Source organism: Bubalus kerabau, chromosome 4 (assembly GCF_029407905.1).
Source record: "Bubalus kerabau isolate K-KA32 ecotype Philippines breed swamp buffalo chromosome 4, PCC_UOA_SB_1v2, whole genome shotgun sequence".
Classification (NCBI taxonomy): domain Eukaryota; kingdom Metazoa; phylum Chordata; class Mammalia; order Artiodactyla; family Bovidae; genus Bubalus; species Bubalus kerabau.
The window spans coordinates 28,437,869-28,456,607 of NC_073627.1; the positions used below are offsets into that span (position 1 = coordinate 28,437,869).

The 18,739-nt window shown below is 45.1% G+C and overlaps 1 long non-coding RNA gene across 1 annotated transcript in view; it reads right to left on the reverse strand.

Moving 5' to 3' along the window:
* Positions 1 to 529: 529 nt before the first annotated feature.
* LOC129649155 (uncharacterized) overlaps positions 530 to 18,739 on the reverse strand; it is a 41,251-nt gene continuing 23,041 nt past the window's right edge. Inside the window, exon 3 of the long non-coding RNA XR_008712993.1 lies at positions 530 to 890. This is a non-coding gene — a long non-coding RNA (uncharacterized LOC129649155). The remainder of the gene's footprint in view (positions 891 to 18,739) is intronic.

Genomic DNA, 18,739 nt, shown 5'->3' on the forward strand with positions numbered 1-18,739 from the left:
CAGGTGGATTCTTTACCCACTGAGCCACCTGGGAAGCCCCTAGGATTTATCAATGCTAGAGGGGATGTTGGAGAAGGCAATGGCAACCCACTCCAGTACTCTTGCCTGGAAAATCCCATGGACAGAGGAGCCTGGTAGGCTGCAGTCCATGGGGTCGTGAAGAGTCGGACACGACTGAGCAACTTCACTTTCACTTTTCACTTTCATGCATTGGAGAAGGAAATGGCAACCCACTCCAGTGTTCTTGCCTGGAGAAGCCCAGGGACGGGGGAGCCTGGTGGGCTGCCGTCTATGGGGTCGCACAGAGTTGGACACAACTGAAGTGACTTAGCAGTAGCAGCAGCAGCAGAGGGGATGTATCCACAGCAGAGAGAGGCATTCAACTTTCCAGGCTCTCTGCATTCTCTAGATTTTGAGATTGTTTCAGGTAGCTAACAAACCACAGCAAAACTTGGCTTAAAACAATGGTTCATTGCATCTCACATTCTATGAATTGGCTACTTGGGTGGTTCTCCTAGTCTCACCTGTGATCATTCATATGGCTTCAGACATCTGACTTGGGCTGGAGGGTTCAACATGGCCTTATTCACCTCTCTGGCAGTTGATGCTGGTTGTCAGTCCTCCAAATGGCCCCTCATCCTTCAGAGACCGACTGAACTTCCTCAGGGTGTGGTGGTTGCGAGGGTATGAGAAGGTGACAATAGAAACTAGAAGACCCCTTTAGAGCTAAGATCCAGAATTTGTACATCATTTCTGCCATCTTCTATTGGTCCAAAAAAGTCATGAAGCCAGTTCATATTCAAGGAGATGTAAAAGCAGACTTGACATAGATAAACAACAAGGCCCTGCTGTGTGGCACAGGGAGCTATATCCAATATTCTGTGATAAGCCTTAATGGAAAAGAACACAAAAAAGAATGTATGTATAACTGAGTCATTTTGCTGTGCAGCAGTAATTAACACAACATTGTAATTCAACTATACTTCAATAAAAGTAAATTCAAAAATATAGACTTGAACTCTTGGTGGGGGAGCAGCAACATCACACTGCACAAGGGAATAGACATATGGGGTATGATTCATGAAGGCCGTTGTTCTAACCTCTATCACAGAGGCCGAAAAGATGTGAAATGTTCCCTTCAGGACAGCAGGGTAGAGGAGTTGTAAAGTCTTCTATTCTTTTCTTTCCATCATCTTGTCTAAGATTCTATTATCTTTTGCCAGCAAGAACATAGCCTACAAAGCCAGTTCTCTTGACTCCACAAAGCCTGTCAAACTACACAGCACTATTTGACCCTCTTGGGTTGCTAAAGCATGTTCTTCACATTGCCCAGCAACATGCTGGTAAACTGGATGGGGTGGGGGAGTCCTGATTTGCAGTATTTGCCAGTTTCTGGGCTTCTCTAGTGGCTCAGTGGTAAAGAATCCGCCTGCAATGCAGGAGGTGCTGGAGACGTAGGTTCAGTCCTGGGTGGGGAAGATCCCCTGGAGGAGGAAATGGCAACCACTCCAGTATTCTTGCCTGGAGAATCCCATGGACAGAGCAGTCTGGCGGGCTACAGTCCATAGGGTCACAAAGAGTTTGAAATGACTGAAGCAACTGAGCACGCAGGCCACCTGACTAGCACGTACGCCAGTTTCTGTGGTTTAAATACTCCTACCAGGGCTGATTTCAAGCTGCTAATGTGACATTACTAAGTGAAGAGTTTGGAAAAGATATGCATAATTAATTGTCAGCTCTGTACAAGCCAGCTGTATACTGTTCCTTATCTCTGGAATTTTCTAGAGAAAAATGAAATTTTAAAAACCACAGAAAACCAAAAAGCATAAACCTTTCTTGATGCCAAAATAATAAAATGTGTTAAGAAGACAGCGTCTTATCTTGGAAACTGAGAAATTACACAGCTATTAGCAGTCTGTAATGGCAACCCACTCCTGTATTCTTGCCTGGAAAATTCCATGGACAGAGGAGCCTCGCAGGCTACAGTCCATGGGGTAGCAAAGAGCTATACACGACTGAGTGACTAAGACAACAATAGCAACCTTGGAAACTATAATAGATGAGATCAAAACATACCTAGTGATAACCTTTGTATGGGCATAGACAATTTCTGGAAGGCTGCTCATGCAACTAGAGTGGAGGTGATGGTGGGTGGAGGTGAGGGACCTATCTTGATATATTTCGGTACCGTCTTCACTTTTTTTTACAATGAATTGCATTAATTTATAATTAAATAGTTACAATTAAATAAGCATGCATAGTATCATTGAACTTTGATTCAGGGAAACATCATCCCAGAGAAGTTAGGGTATTTGTCATGGTTAAGATTAGAACCCAGGTCTTCTGACTTGGGAATTCAATTCTTTCTTTCAGCCCAGAGTGTCCCCACTCAATACAGCTATAAATGAGGAAGAAAGTGATCATGCTACCACCAAAAGGGTGTGGAAGTTTGAAGAGCTTTACCCTGAAAGACTGCGCGCAGCTTGGAAGGTAGACCACTAGGAGTAGCTTCCGGCCTGGCAGACCACCAAAGGCCAACAGCACAAACCCCCCTGGGGATGGACATAGCCTGTGGCCCCACAGGAAGCTGACTCACTGCTAGCGTCATTTAACAGTGAGGTATACAGCAAGTTATGGAAATCCCTGATCGGTATCATTGGCCTGAAAGATAACTCCTACCCAAACTGCTTTGGATTCTCTTCTTGGGAAACCTCATCACTGGTACTAAATCAGCTGATTTTTTTTTTTTTTTTTTTTTTTTGGAGAGTTTAGTGTTTCTTTGATTTGTTTCCCCCTTTTTCATGCTCATTTGCTTAAACAAGCTTCGGGCTTCAACAAAGTAAGTACAAGGCCAATCAAATGCAGTACAAAAAATAAGCACCAATAAATTAATGAAAATAACACATAAAGGGCACCCTTATCTTGCAATTGCTTTTAAGAAAAGGTCTTGTCTTATTTAGGATGAGTGTGGGAGTAAGGTCAGGGAGAAGGAGTGCTAGCTGACCCAGGCAAATGAGGAGCTAAAGGGGAAAAACCTCTCTGGAAACAAAACAAATCACTGCGATGCAGGCTCTCAGCTCAGAGCTGCATTCATGTGCCACTGGGATGTGGTTGGAGCCCCAGTAGGGAGATTTCTTTTTCCTGGCTGGGCTGATGCAGAGGGGCCAAACCATCCAAGCACTTGGAGGTAAAACCAGTTCAGCTCAGCCTTCCTGGTCTTTGGAAACATTATGTATTTCCTACTTCATTTTTAGTTCTGTGGGTGTGCACCCTCCTTCCTATTGGATCCTTGTGGGCAGTGTCCATGTCTTTGTTCTTAGTGTCTCTCCAAGTGCCTATCAGAGTAGCTCATTCTTGGCAAGTGATCAGTAAATGTATGTTAAATGAAAGAATCAAATTCAAGGCAACAAATATATTGCGAATGGACTTGGCTAGTTAGTTTTGGGGGAAGTATTGGGCGTGGGGGGTTGGGGGGGTCAGTAGAAAATAAAATATTAAATAAAAGGTGATCAGGATCTGTCCCTGCTTCAGAGTTTCCAGACAAATCCAAGAGACAGTCTTCGACACGGATGTGGGTTAATTACTCATTTAGCTTCTTGCTCTGGAGCCTATTAGTTTCTACAGATTGTGACCAAACTTGAGACTCAGTCTTCTCTGTTCCTCATGCCAATAGGGCCTCTCCAGACCAAACACAGGGGAACAGAAGAATGTGGTGGAAGAAGTGCTGGATCAGTGGATGCAAAGGCTGATCTGAGCTCCAATATTCCATGAAGGTCCTCAGCAATTGAGGACAAGGGCCAAGGCTGAGGTCCACGGGTAGGGATGGGGCAGGGTATTTACTCAAAGACCAGTGGGAGCAGGAGGAGCCAGGAGGTAGGTTCCAGCCAAGGCCCTTAGAGAGTTCCAAAGGTCAAACTGAAGAACGAGAACTCAGGAGTCAGTTCCAAAGGGCAAGAGGAAGGTTGTAAGTGGGAAGGGACCCAGGTGGCTCTGGAATGGAGTGGGAGCAGGCTGGGCAGGAAGTAAGTGTCCTGGAGTGTCTGCACAGGACTTCAGAGATGCCAGGTGAAGATGTGGATGGCTTCAGTCAGCGTGACAGCTCAGGGCCAGCACAGACAACTTGCTCGTGGCCATAGAGTCTTTGTCATGTTCCTTGTAACCACGCCCCCAAGATAGTCCTGGCCCTAGGTAGGGGAGCCCTGGACATGAGTATATTCTAAACTCTCCCCTGCCCATCACCCATGCTCTGGGCTCTATCAGCTGCCCTCTGAGAAAAAGATAATGTAAACAAGCACTTTCTTAAGTTAATTTTTGTTTCCAATTTAAATGGCTATTTTGAAATTACATCTGTCTTACTTTTGGTAAAAAGCCTTTCTTTTATGAAACCAGAGTGATGGTGGGTGGTAAGTTTTTGGTTGTTTGAATGGCCTCACTTGGGTAAATTTAAAAGTTGACGATACTGGTCCCAGCCTTATGGGGGAAAAATATTATAAAGCATCAAAGCCCACTCTGATTACTTCTGCTTTAAGGAACTGAAATCCTGTTCCTGAACCCCAGATCCTGGCTACCAAAATACCATTACCATCATCATCACCATCACCACCACCACCACCACCTGTGTGAAGCACTGTCCTAAACCTTTGCATATGCTAGTTAACTCCTTCCCTTGTTTTGACATCATGCTCACAGGCCTCATATTTGTATATGGCTCTCCCTACTGTGTGAGCTTCTCTAGTGGCTCAGAGGGTAAAGAGTCTGCCTGCAGTGCAGGTAGACCTGGGTTCGATCCCTGGGTCAGGAAGATCTTCTGGAGAAGGAAATGGCAACCCACTCCAGTACCTTTGCCCGGAAAATCCCATGGATGGAGGAGCCCGGTAGGCTACAGTCCATGGGGTTGCAAAGAGTCGGACATGACTGAGCGATTTCACTTTCTCCCTACTGTGACCAAGCCACTGTCAACTGAACCCCAGTTCTGATGGCTTCCCTACTATAGGCTTCACAATCTTTCCCCTGACCCCTGGCCACCTAGAGAGTAAACCTCTTTCTCAAAATTCCTAGCCTAGCCAATGGTTGTGTCTCTACTCCCTGCTGCCAAATCCTGGCCATATCCTGACTGTGGTTGGGCTCCTACCAGACACTGTCAGACTCTCTGAATACTGAGCTCCAATGCTGGAAGAAGAGCCACCTGCTGCCCAACTCTGCATCTATTGTAAAGCGTTTTGCGGCTGATGCAGATGAATGGAGATTTGAAGCATGGACTCTGGAGTCTGGCTGCCCAGGTTTAAGTCCGGATTCCATAATAATGTCTGACTTTGGGCACTTTTCTCCAAGCTTCAGTTAGAATGACAATCATAATAATACCTGATGGCTCAGCAGGTAAAGAATCCACCTGCAGTAAGAGACACAGGAGATGTGGATTCGATCCCTGTTGGGAAGTTCCCCTGTAGGAGGATATCCACTTCAGTATCTTGTCTGAAAACCCTATGGACAGAGGAGCCTGGTGGGTGGGGTTGCAAAGAGCCGGACATGACTGAGTGACTAAACATGAGCACACGTAGGGTTGCTGCTATCTATCTATCACTTATCTATGTGTAAAGCCCTTAGGATAGTGCTGGACACACAACAAGCTCGACATGAGCGTGCACTGCTATTAGCCTCTAGGCTAAGAGAACTGGGTTGTTACCACCACTTCACATTTAAGGAAACTGAGACTCCAAGGAGTTGAATGAAATGCACAATATCACACGGCTTTTGTGAGGTGGACCCAGAATAGAAGTTCAGAGCCTCTGGTGGAAGACTTGTGAGTTCCTTCATTTCTTCCAGTAGTTTCTTATTTTCATTTCTGATATGACTGCAATTGGCCCTGATTCCTAAGCCACCAGTTTCTATCTCATTAATCAGCTCCTGCAAAAGGACATCGCTACTGTTCAGAGCAGACCTGGGCCGATTCAGCAGCTGTCCTCCTACACTTTGTCACCAGAGTGCTGGCAGTCAGAGGGGAGGAGCATTTACCTCCATCAGGGGCTGAACATTCGCGATGAAGTTGAGATTGTGGCCTGCCCAGGGCTGGCTGGTGTCATCTCTCCTATTGTACTGGGTGGAGGCTCTGTCCTGAGAGCAGCTCAGCTGCCATATCTCAGTGACTTTGTTGCAGGTGCTGGGGCAATGAAGACTGAACAGGTTAATATAATTCTCCAGTGACTCATCCTGGAAGAAGACCTGTGATGGATCATTAAGTTGTCTTGGAACTTATTTCAGGCCCACACCCCCAGGATGAACATTCTTGATTTGTTTATCGGGTCTCCAACAATAAGCCACTATTCTTCCCCACAACTCAGTTACACAATCTCTCCCCTCGTGTCTTTCAGCCTCCTACTAAAAATCTGCCTGTGCTGAGCGTGCGTGCTCCCCAGTCCTCTACCAGATGACTGACTGGTGTGTCATCCTGCCTTTGATGGGTAGCTCACTGCCTTCTTGCTGAGCTTGACTCTGCTCACTAGGATCCCTCTACAGTGGAGATGCTTATTCTCCTGCTTGAGCAGATTTTGTTCTTTCCCTCCTAAATCTTCTCTCCTTCATAGACTCCAAACTGCATGTAGGCTTCTGAAGTATCCACCTTCTAGTGCCTAATGAATGTCCTGGATCTAGGGTTGATGTATTTAAATTATTTAATTCTTTTTAAAAATATGTAAATACCTCATGTTTATTGTAGGAAAAAAGAATAATACAAATCTCCCATCATTCTGCCACCTAGAAATAACCTCTATAAATATTTCGGGGAGTAGATCCTTTTAGACCTTTGTTGTTCACTTGCCCAGTTGTGTCCAACTCTTTGCGACCCCACGGACTGCAGCACGTCAGGTGCCTCTGTCCCTCACCATCTCCCGAAGTTTGCCCAAGTTCATGTCCCTTGCATTGGTGATGCCATCCAGCCACCTCATCCTCTGATGCCCTCTTCACCTTCTGCCCTCAATCTTTCCCAGCATCAGGGACTTTTCCAATGAGTCGGCTATTCGCATCAGGTGACCAAAGAACTGGAGTTTCAGTTTCAGTGTCAGTTCTTCCAACGAGTACATAGGGTTGATTTCCTTTAAGATTGACGGGTTTGATCTCCTTGCTGTCCAAGGGACTCTCAGGAGTCTTTTCCAGCACCACAGTTCGAAGGCATCAATTCTTTGGCACTCTGCCTTCTTTACAGTCCAGCTCTCACAATTGTAAGTGACCACTGGGAAGACCACAGCCTTGACTATACAGTTCTTCGTTGGCAGAGTAATGTCTCTGCTTTTCAACACACTGTCTAGGTTTGTCATAGCTTTTCTTCCAAAGAGCAAGCATCCTTTAATTTCATGGCTACAGTCATTGTCTGCAGTGATTTTGGAGCCCAAGGAGAGGAAATCTGTCGCTACTTCCAACTTTTCCTCTTCTATTTGCCATGCAGTAATGGGGTTGGATGCATTATCTTAGTTTTTTAATATTTAGTCTTAAGCCGGCTCTTTCACTGTCCTCCTTCACCCTCATCAAGAGTCTTTTAAGTTTCTCTTTGCTTTCTGCCATTAGAGCAGTATCTGAGGTTGTTGATGTTTCTCCTGCCTATCTTGATTCCAGTTTGTAATTCATCCAGCCCGGCATTTCTCATGATGTGCTCAGCATATAAATTAAATAAATAGGGTGACAGCAGACAGCCCTTTCGTACTCCTTTCTCAATCCTGAACGAATCAGTTGTTCCACACAGTGTTCTAATTGTTTCTTCTTGATGCGCATACAGGTTTCTCAGGAGATAGGTAAAATGGTCTGATATTCCCATCTCTCTAAGAGCTTTCCACAGTTTGTTATGATCCACATAGTCAAAGGCTTTAACATCAATGAAACAGAGGTAGATGTTTTTCTGGAATTCCTTAGGTTTCTCTATGATCCAGCGAATGTTGGCAATCTGATCTCAGATTCCTCTGCCTTTTCTAAACCTAGTTTGGATATCTGAAAGTTCTTGGTTTGTGTAATGCTGAAGCCTAGCATGCAAGATTTTCAGCATGACCTTACTAGCATGGAAGATGAGTGCAATTGTCTGTTGGCTAGAACATTCTTTAGTACTAGCGTTCTTGGGAATTGGGATGAGGATTGACCTTTTCCAGTCCTGTGGCTACTGCTGAGTCTTCCAGATTGCTGACATATTGATTCCAACACTTTGATAGCATCATCCTTTAGAGTTTTGAATAGCTCTATTCCATTGTATCCACTAGCTTTATTAACAGCAGTACTTCCTAAGGCCCACTTGACTTCATACTCTAGAATGTCTGGCTCTGGGTGACTGAGCACACCATTGTATTAACCTGGTTCATGAAGATCTTTTTTGTACAGTTCTTCCACGTATTCTTTCCATCTCTTCTTGGTCTCTTCTGCATCTACGAGGTCTCTACCTTTTCTGTCCTTTATTGTGCCCATCTTTGGGTGAAATGTTCCCTTGATATTTCCAATTTCCTCTTAGACCTATCTCCCCACAAAATTGCCTCTGTGCCATTCCTTGTAGGGGCACCTCTGATTGGTCCCCCAGCCTGTGTCCTGAAAGCATACAGATGCCATTTCTTCACAAGCATCTACTGCAGGATAGGATATATTTGTCAACTTATACACGGATTGAAATTGTGGAGTCAGCTTCCTCATTGTCTGGGAACAGCTCCAGGTGGGAATATCTTGTCTGCATTTCTGCAATAACCTCCTCCTGGACTCCTGGTCTCCTGTCTTTTGGCCTGTCCCCCACAAGATCTCCGAAGTGAGCCAACCAAGACACTAATGCCGCCAAGTCCTTCTGTTTGCAGCTTTCAGCGGCTTTCCATCTTCTTCAGGATGGAATCAGGACTCCTTAGCCTAGAATCAGTGGCTTCTCATGACATGAGGCTGGCTTGCTTTTCCTGTTGCTTCACTTGCCTCCCCACTAAGGCACTGGTTCTGCCCTTGTCAGGCAGTTTGCTCTTCCTAGAGTGGGATGGCATTTTGTGCTCCAGGATCTTTGTATTCACTGCTCTCTCTGCCTTGAATGAGCTTCCCTTCCCCCTCCTCTGGATGATTTCTTTAAGACCTAGTTCAAGTATCATCTCCTCCAGAAGCCTTCTCTAACCACCTCCCCTCCCGTCTTGTCCCATCTCAGTTCAGTGCTTCCTCTCTGTGAGGACACACCACATTTCCTGTGGGACTTGACTCACGACTGAAGATCTGCTGTCTTATTTATCTCCCTCACTAGATCATGAATTAATGAGGGCAAGGACTGTGTTTTTTAAAACTGTTTTTTCTAGTCATTAACAAAATGTTTGGGCCACAGTTCAATTTTTTTTTTCTTACTAGAATATAAGAATGAGAAATATACCTATAACTGCCCAATGTTACTCTTGCTTAGGAAGTAAGCATTTTTTTTGGATCCAGGTACAGCATACATTTCAAAATTATTTCAGACTCTAATTTGTACACACCTATGATCACAATGCTTTATGTTATATGTAAATTATCTCATTTAATGTTATTTTAACCTCACAAAAACCACATGAGATAATAATTATTTCCATGTTATAGATCAGCAAGACTCAGGGATATATCAACATCTTACAAATAGTAAGAAGAATCAGAATTTGAACTAACATCAAAATAATCATCATCCTCTGAAGAAATGATTGATATTCAATTAAGGTTTTTTTGGATATAGACATTTCCTTCCTCATCTGGTTCTTTGTAATTTAGTCTGAAAGGCGGTGAAGGAATTTGTGGCTAACTCATGGATTGATGGGTGACTCTGGCGCTTTCAGTATCACCACCATCATCAAGTTGCTCAAACCCTGTCCCTTCCTGTCCTTCTTCTCATAAGTATGGTAAAACTTTTTTCAGTCATCTTTCTTTAAACCGACATTTTCAGCTCCACGTAAAGAAGCGGCAAATGGTTACTCACCAATGAATTACCACCAATATAGGTGACATAGATGGTACTTTGACCTGCCTTTAAGATCTGAATAGAAGGATTCTGATAATGAGTATTCCTTATGGGTAGAAAAGGGTCTTGTTAGACTCTGTAGACTCTCATTCATTCGAAAAACATTTACAAAGGGCCTAATAATCACAGTTAATAACAGTAGCTAACATTTGTGTGTGTGTGTATTCAGTCGCTTAGTCTTGTCTGACCCTTTGTGACCCCTTAGAACTGTAGCCCATCAGGTTCCCCTGTCCATGGAATTTTCAAGGCAAGAATACTGGAGTGGTTTTCTATTTCCTCCTCCAGAAGATCTTCCCAACTCAGGGATTGAAGCTGCGTCTCCTGCATTGGCAGGCGGATTCTTTTCCACCCCACCACCTGGAAAGCCCCAGCTGACATTTATTGAGGGCTTAATATGCATTACTGAGGACTGAATATGTGCTCCATGCCCTTCACATGTAGTAACTCATTTAATTCTCATTGGTGGAAGATCCCCTCAGGCAGGAACTATTATTTTGATAGTTTTATAAGTGAACAAAATGAGAGACAGGCTAAGTAACTTGTCCAAGGCCACACAGCCTATGGTATACGCCTCTCCTGCCACACACAATGTTCTCTGCTGTCTTTGGGTACATGGAGGTGAGTGTGAGGCTCTGCCGTCAAGGAACTTATGTGTTCATGCATAGAAGATATGAAGCCTATAGCTGCAATACTCTGTGATCCATGTGCGAGATGAAAAGAAGCATAAGAAAGGGATGTTTGGTGGCTAGTTGATGACATCAGAGGAGCCACAGAGGAGGTGACATTTCAACTGAGTTTTAAAGGACTAATATGAGTTAAGGAGATCGGGAAGGCTGGGGATTGTTGCAGAGAACAAACTTTGCAGTGGAGATAGAGGCAACAAAGAGTGGAGATGGAAGAATAACATTCCTGAAGATAGTAAGAAGTTCCGTGGGGGTGGCTCGCAGGATCCACAGGGAAATTAGATGAGAAACGAGCTAGAAGAGTAGGTTGAACCAAAATCATGGAGAGTCTAGAGACACTGTACTTTATTTTGTGAGAAATGAAGATTTGTGGAAGGTATTTTAACAAAAGAATGGCATGATTATATTTGTGTTATACCTGTAAGCAATAGGGAAGGTGGACAAGTGGAAGAGTCAAAAAAAAACAAAAGAAGAAGAAGCCAGGAAATTAGTCCACCAATTCTTGACTGGAATTACCCATACAAGAAACACAGAGTCCCCCAAAGAAGGCATTGGTTGGAAAAGTATTTTAAGTAGAATCAACAGAACCTGATGACCTTATGCTTCTTGCTTGGGCCTTATGTGGATAGGATGACATTAACTATGGCAGGAATAAAGGAGAAAGAACTCACTCATTTGTCTGCTTTTTTCATTCAGTACACACTTGATCAGAGAGCCAGGACCTACACCAGGAAGTGGAGATCCAGAAGCCAATCAGACATAAATCCACCCTTGCAGAGCCCACAGTTTAGTGGGCGAGGCAGACAAGTAAACACTGATTACAATAAGAGGGATGAGTGAGCCACCCATGGAGCTGAGTCCTTGAAGTCTGATGATGAAGTCTTTCCATCAGCCCTCACTTGCATGACCCACCCTGGAGGCAGCACTAATTTCTTCTCTGTTCCTTTGCTGGGCGCTCTACTTCCCTGTCACTCGAGTTGTCCAGCCTGGCTTCCCTGGGGCAAAGGCCAAGAATCTGGTGTAGATATTTGGGGCATAGCTCCTACTAAGGCAGTGCATAAACTGGGCATCCCAACGTGTGAGCCGAGTCAATGCCCATCTCAGAATGCCAAGAAGACTAGATAGAAACCCGAAGTCCAAAGGGCCAGGAGTGGGGAGGCAGAGCCAAGAGTTTGGAGTTGGGCAAACACCAGGCCAGAAGAAGCCAGAACCCCTGGGATGACTACCACAAACCCTGGGGAGATTTGTTGTTTCCCCTAGGGGGCTGGTAAGCACATGGTACACGGGTTCTGGGAGTTGGCAAAAGGGTCAGAGGTAGGACCCCAACCAGTGTGCCCTTCCTACCTACTGCAGAGAATGTCCCAGTCCCCACCTGCTGTTGGCCTCCCAGGTAACCCATGCTGATTCCTCTGGGCCTGCTGTAGACTGGTGAGCAGAGGGCAGGCTGCCTGGGACCAAAGGAAGCAGAGTCAGGAGCCCACTGATTCGACAACAGCGCCTGTGAGAAGACTTGTTTCCCTCTCCAGTTCCCTCAAACGAGGTCTGCAGAAGCTGGAGGCTGTGTTTGAGCTGCCAGTGTTGCTGAGGAAAGCCAGGAGTGCCCGCTCACCCATTTGGGATGTCCCAAGAATCCAGGCCCTGCTCAGAACATTCAGGGCATTATGGAGGCAGGTAGAGAAGAAGATAGTGGGAAATGAGAGGAAAGGGAGGTAGGGAGGTCAGGTAAGGGAGCAGCAAAGGAGAACACAGGAGATTTGGGAAGGAAGATAGCCACCAAGGTCCTGTTTCCTGTCTGATTCTTGGAGGTCTGCATACAGAGGCCTCATTCCACACTACATGGCCCTTTAGCAAGGGAGGGGGGCAGAGGGCATGTGGAGAGAGAGCCAGACTGACCAGGGAACCGACGGGGCCCTTGAAGCCTGACAGCCCCCAACAGGAGATGATAGCAGGTCGACTGAGTCATGGCAGGGCGGGAAACAGGAGAGGGGAAGGGCGTGATGAAGACCAGGGGCGCACGATCACCGCAGGCTTCTCTGCCATTGACCATGGCTTTTGGCAGCATTTGAATTGATTATTTGTTGCCGTCTCTTCATTTTATTAACTTTAATTCCTAACTGGGTTGATCAGCAGTTGTTCTTCCTGGAGGGTATAATTAGGATTATAAATAAAGCCAAATGGAGAGTTTGGACGACCAACAGCTATGCATTCTGTGTTGTAATGAGCCTGGGGGCCCCCTCCTACCCCCACCCCCGCCTCAGAGAACTCATTTTCCAACAATGGATTTGTTGCTTCGATGGCTCAAATGGAAAGCTGAGGTCTCAGAGAAGCCTCACGCTTCACTGTTTGGAAGGAATCAAGGTTGATGTTCCACAGACCAGTTAGCTTGTGTATTTATTGTAGCAGCCTTTTGAATTTAGAGGCCATAGCAGGAAATCAATTCCAGAAGTCACATCTCCTACATGAAACCTCCCTGGGCACTGCATGAAAATTCCCTTCCCACCTGCCTCACCCAGGTAGACCAGCTGTCCCTCAGATCAATCCCCTTTTCTCCATGCCTATTGTTCAGGACAAGTCTTTTGTACCTAGATTGTTCCACAGTCCTCCTGGCTGGTCTCTCCATATTATGCATCTCACTTTCTCTAAGGTAATCTTCCCAAAATGCAAATTTCTCCGTCTTGCCCTGCCTCCCATGATAAACTAGATTCCCCTTAGCAGCGTACAGAGCCTTTCATAATCTGGCCTGTCTGACCCCCACATTTCTGCCTTACCTCTCTAAGACAATCCCAAACACAAGCACCCCTCACACCCTTGGACCTTTGCACATGTAATACCTTTTCTTTGAATATCCTTCTGCCTCCTTCATATGGAAAACTTCTATCTACCCTTCAAGGCCCGGTCCAAATACCTTCTCCTCAAAATGAGTCTTGTTGAACTCCTTCCAAAAGATATCCTTCCTTGGAGCTTCCACAGGACTTTAAATTCACTTCTCAGCGCTCTCTCTCTTTCTTGTATATATCCATCATGCTTGGTCTAATGTTTGTCCTATAACATCTTAAATCTTGTGTGTCATTGTATCATTCTGGAAATGCAGGTGCATTTTGGGCAAGGATTGTACCTTTGAGGTCTTTTTTTTTCTTTAAGGCCCTGCCCATAAGCATCCTGGTAGATGATACAGGAATGTTCTATGTGATAAAGCTGGTCCTGCATATATGGCTAAGTGTTTAAACCACTGCTGTCCACTAGAATTTTTGGTGATGTTGCAAATGTCCTACAACTACATTCTCCAACATGTTAGCTACTAAACCACTTATGTCTATTGAACACTTGAAACATGATTGATACAGTCAAGGAAATAAAAACTTAATTTTATTTAATTTACCTTAAGTAATTTAAATTTAAACAGCCACATGTGGCTAGTGGCTACCATAGTAGATAGTACAGACTTCAGTTCAGTCGCTCAGTCACGTCCAACTCTTTGTGACCCCATGGACTGTAGCACACCAGGCCTCCCTGTCCATCACCAACTCCCAGAGTTTACTCAAACTCATGTCCATTGATTTGGTGATGCCATCCAACTATTGCATCCTCTGTTGTCCCCTTCTCCTCCTCCCTTCAATCTTTCCTAGCATCAGGGTCTGTTCAAATGAGTCAGTTCTTCACATCGGGTAGCCAAAGTACTGGAGTTTCAGCTTCAGCATCAGTCCTTCCAATGAATATTCAGGATTAATTTCTTTGAGGATGGACTGGTTGGATCTCCTTGCAATCCAAGGGACTCTCAAGAGTCTTCTCCAACACCACAGTTTAAAAGCATCAATTCTTCAGTGCTCAACTTTCTTTATAGTCCAACTCTCACATCCATACATGACTTGGAAAAACCATAGCTTTGACTAGACAGACCTTTTTTGGCAAAGTAATGTCTCTGTTTTTTAGTATGCTGTCCGCTGCTGCTGCTGCTAAGTCGCTTCAGTCGTGTCTGACTCTGTGCGACCCCATAGACGGCAGCCCACCAGGCTCCCCCGTCCCTGGGATTCTCCAGGCAAGAACACTGGAGTGGGTTGCCATTTCCTCCTCCAATGCATGAAACTGAAAAGTGAAAGTGAAGTCGCTCAGTCATGTCCGACTCTTCGCAACCCCATGGACTGCAGCCTACCAGGCTCCTCTGTCCATGGGATTTTCCAGGCAAGAGTACTGGAGTGGGGTGCCATTGCCTTCTCTGAGTATGCTGTCTAGATTGGTCATAACTTTTCTTCCAAGGAGCAAGCGTCTTTTAATTTCATGGCTGCAGTCACCATCTGCAGTGATTTTGGAGCCCCCAAAATAAAGTCTGCCACTGTTTCCACTGTTTCCTCATCTATTTGCCATGAAGTGATGGGACCAGAGGCCATCATCTTAGTTTTCTGAATGTTGAATTTTAAGCCAACTTTTTCACTCTCCTCTTTCATTTTCATCAAGAGGCTCTTTAGTTCTTCGTTTTCTGCCATGGGGTGGTGTTATCTGCATATCTGAGGTTATCTCCCGGCAGTCTTGATTCCAACTTGTGTTTCTTCCAGCCCAGCGTTTCTCATGATGTACTCTGGATATAAGTTAAATAAGCAGGGTGACAATATACAGCCTTGACGTAATCCTTTCCCTATTTGGAACCAGTCTGTTGTTCCATGTCCAGTTCTAAGTGTTGCTTCCTGACTTGCATACAGATTTCTCAAGAGGCAGGTCAGGTGGTCTGGTATTCCCAACTCTTGAAGAATTTTCCAGAATTTGTTGTGGTCCACACAGTCAAAGGCTTTGGCATAGTCAATAAAGCAGAAGTAGATGTTTTTCTGGAACTCTCTTGGATTAAGTACAGACTTGGATTAAGCTCATTCAGAATAAATTGGTGAAGATGGTGAAGGACAGGGAAGCCTGGTGTGCTGCAGTCTGTGGGGTCACAAAGAGTCAGACACAACTGAGCGACTGAACAACAACAATTTAGAATAAAAGTTAGCCTAAAGAGGCACCTACCTGTATTGGATTCAGCACTTCATATTAATAGTTATATTGTAACCTTAGAATAAAATAAATGCTAATAGTAATAATAATAAGGGGTCGGTTTTTGGTTTTTTTTTTTTGGCTGCACTGGATCTTCATTGCTGCTTTCAGGCTTTCTCAAGTTGTGGGAAGTAGGGGCTGCTCTCTAGGTGTGGTACACGGGTTTCTCATTGCAGTGGCTTCTCTTGTTGCAGAATACAGGCTCAAGGGCATGTGGGTTCAGTGTGGAGCACAGGCTTAGTTGCCTTGCGACATATGGGATCTTCCAAGTCCAGGGATCAAACTTGTGTCCCCTGCATTGGCAGGTGGATTGTTGACCACTTACCACCAAGGAAGTCCTTGAATGGTATTTTGATAGCTTAATCTGGGGTGATATCACAATCATCTTCCCAGTCAAACTTTTGAGAGTCTTGGGCCATATCATCTGTGGATCTGATTAAAACGTACAGGGACTGGCAGGATCTTGCAAGTGTCTTCTAAAGAGTCAGAGCTTGAAAGCAGCTAAGTGAGTGACTCCTAAAATGGGTAGCAATGTGCTTTCAAGCAGGGAGAAAGGTTTCTTAGGATAGTATCCTGAAGTCTGAGAGATATTACAGCCTGAGAGTCTTATGCATGTATGCTCAGCCGTGTCCAACTCTTGGGACCCCATAGACTGCAGCCCGCTAGGCTCCTCTGTCCTGAAATTTTCCAGGCAAGATTACTGGAATGGGTTGCCATTTCCTAATCCTGGGGATCTTCCCGACCCAGAGATCGAACCCTCATCATTTGGTGTCTCCTGCATTAGCGGGTGAATTCTTTACCAAATGCACCACCTGGAAAGCCCAGAGAGTCTTATAAAGAAGATCTTAATTTATCCTGAAGGAGCCAGTTAGTGACCAGGGCCTAAAAACATTACAACAGGGGGAGAATTAGACCAGCCCAGCAGCTGTGCAGTGCCAGGCTTATAGGTTTCTTTAAACTCTTGCTCCAATGGAAGATCTTCTTTTACTTTCCCCACCTCTTGGCAATTAGCAAAGTGTCTGAACTCAAAAAGAAAGCTTCATCCTTTCTCTTTGGACAGCTGCACCATTTGGAGTTAGGGGTGTCCAAAGCTCTCTGGTGACTGATGGCAAAGTAGAACAATGTGATAGGGAGGTGAGAACTGGGGTGGGCCTGACAGCAAAAAAAAAAGTGAAGTTCTCTGGCTACAGGCTGCCTGCTTCAGCTATCAGCCCACGCTAGCGAAGAGGAAGGGCTTGGGAACAGAAGCACCCGCCGCCCCCAGCCTTGGGAGGAAATGGTTTTACCTTGGGGGAAGGCAGGCAGAGAAACCAGGGTGAGACTGCCAACGTGGCAATACCTCTGTTTAAAAACACTCTCATGGGATGGTAAGAACTAGCAAAAGGAAAATAATTACAGCTTTTTAGCTAACAATGCATCTGCTTAAACTCAGGTATAAATAGATCCTTAAGCCTCCCCTACTCGGCACAGTTCATTAATCTCAACCTTGAGCGGCCTCTCTGAGGGGAGCAGGGGAATGTTTTTTGGCTAGGCAAAGGGGCTCTCTTCCCACCCTGAAGCACCAAACCACCTTATAAAACCAGTTCGGTCCCTGGGGAGGAGAAAAGGCCAAAAGGTACAGCAGGGAAGGGCTGCATTAAAAAACTCCCCCCACTCATACACTGTAAAAAGATCCAATCATTTTGGGAAACAGTTTGGTGGTTTTGTAAAGAGTTAAACATATGCTTATCATACGACCCAGTGATCCCACTTCTAGGTACTAATGCAAGAGAAATGAAAACATACACACACATAAAGACATATGTACACATGTTCACATCCCCTTTATTCATAAAAGCTGCAATCTGAAAGCAACGCGAATGTCCAAAAACCAGGGCATAAACAACCTATGATATATCCATATAATGGAATATTAGTCACCAATATAAAGGAAAGAGCCATCAATAGACACAATGAGATGGATGAATTTCAAAATTATTATGCTGAGTGAAAAAAGTCAGACACAAGAGTACAAGCAATATGGTAATACACATGAAACAGGGAAGTCTAATCTATAGGGCCAGGGGACTTCCCTGGTGATCCAGTGGTTAAGATTCCATGCTTCCAAAGCAGGGGGCGCAGGTTCAATCCTTGGTCGGGAAACTAAGATCCCACATGCCATATGGTGCAACAAAAAATAATGATAATAATAATAATAATGTATAGGGACAGAAAGCGGGTCAGTGGGCACCTGGGGCCAGAGTAGGGGGTGGTGATTAACTGGGAAGGGGGCTGGAGGGAATCTTTATTAGTCATTGTGGTAAGATTGTTGTAGGACAAGCAGGCAGGCTTGGCAAGGTCACTCTGATAAGATGGAGGCTCCAGCCCCTCATCATGGCTCTTGGGAAGGAATTATTTTCCTAATCAAGAGATGTTCTATACCTTGATTGGAGAAGGGAATGGCAACCCACTCCAGTATTCTTGCCTGGAGAATTCCCTGGACAGAGGAGCCTGGTGGGCTACAGTCCACGGGGTCGCAAAGAGATGGCCATGACTGAATGAGTAATGGAGGCATGTGTACGCTGATTATTGTTGTAGTTACCTAAGCACATGCATTCATCAACTCATTGCCTGGTACATCTAAAATGAGTCCATCTTATTGTACGTAAGGTACACTTTATTGTGTGTAAATTGACCTCAAATAAAGTTGATTAGGAAAATAATTCCTTCCCAAGAGCCTTGATGAGGGCCTGGAGCCTCCATCTCATCAGAGTGACCCCAAGCCTGCCAGCTTGTCCTACAAGAATCCTACCACAAGCAGACAAATGTCTTCCCAGAATGCCCAAGCAAAGATCAGGGAAGTCTCCCTCCAGGCTTGGTGATACTGCCAAGCTGGAAAAACAGCTCCCTGGTGCCCTGGAAAAGGCTCCTCTCTGGCCCTTGATCCTTAAAAGGCTGGAATTTCTGGGTGAACAAGAAGGCCTGGACCCAGTCCCCGGGCAACTTCTCTTCGGCTTCAGGCAGGATGCCCAGACACTCCTCATGCAGGTGCTGGCTTGCTGTTCAAACACAGTGCCCA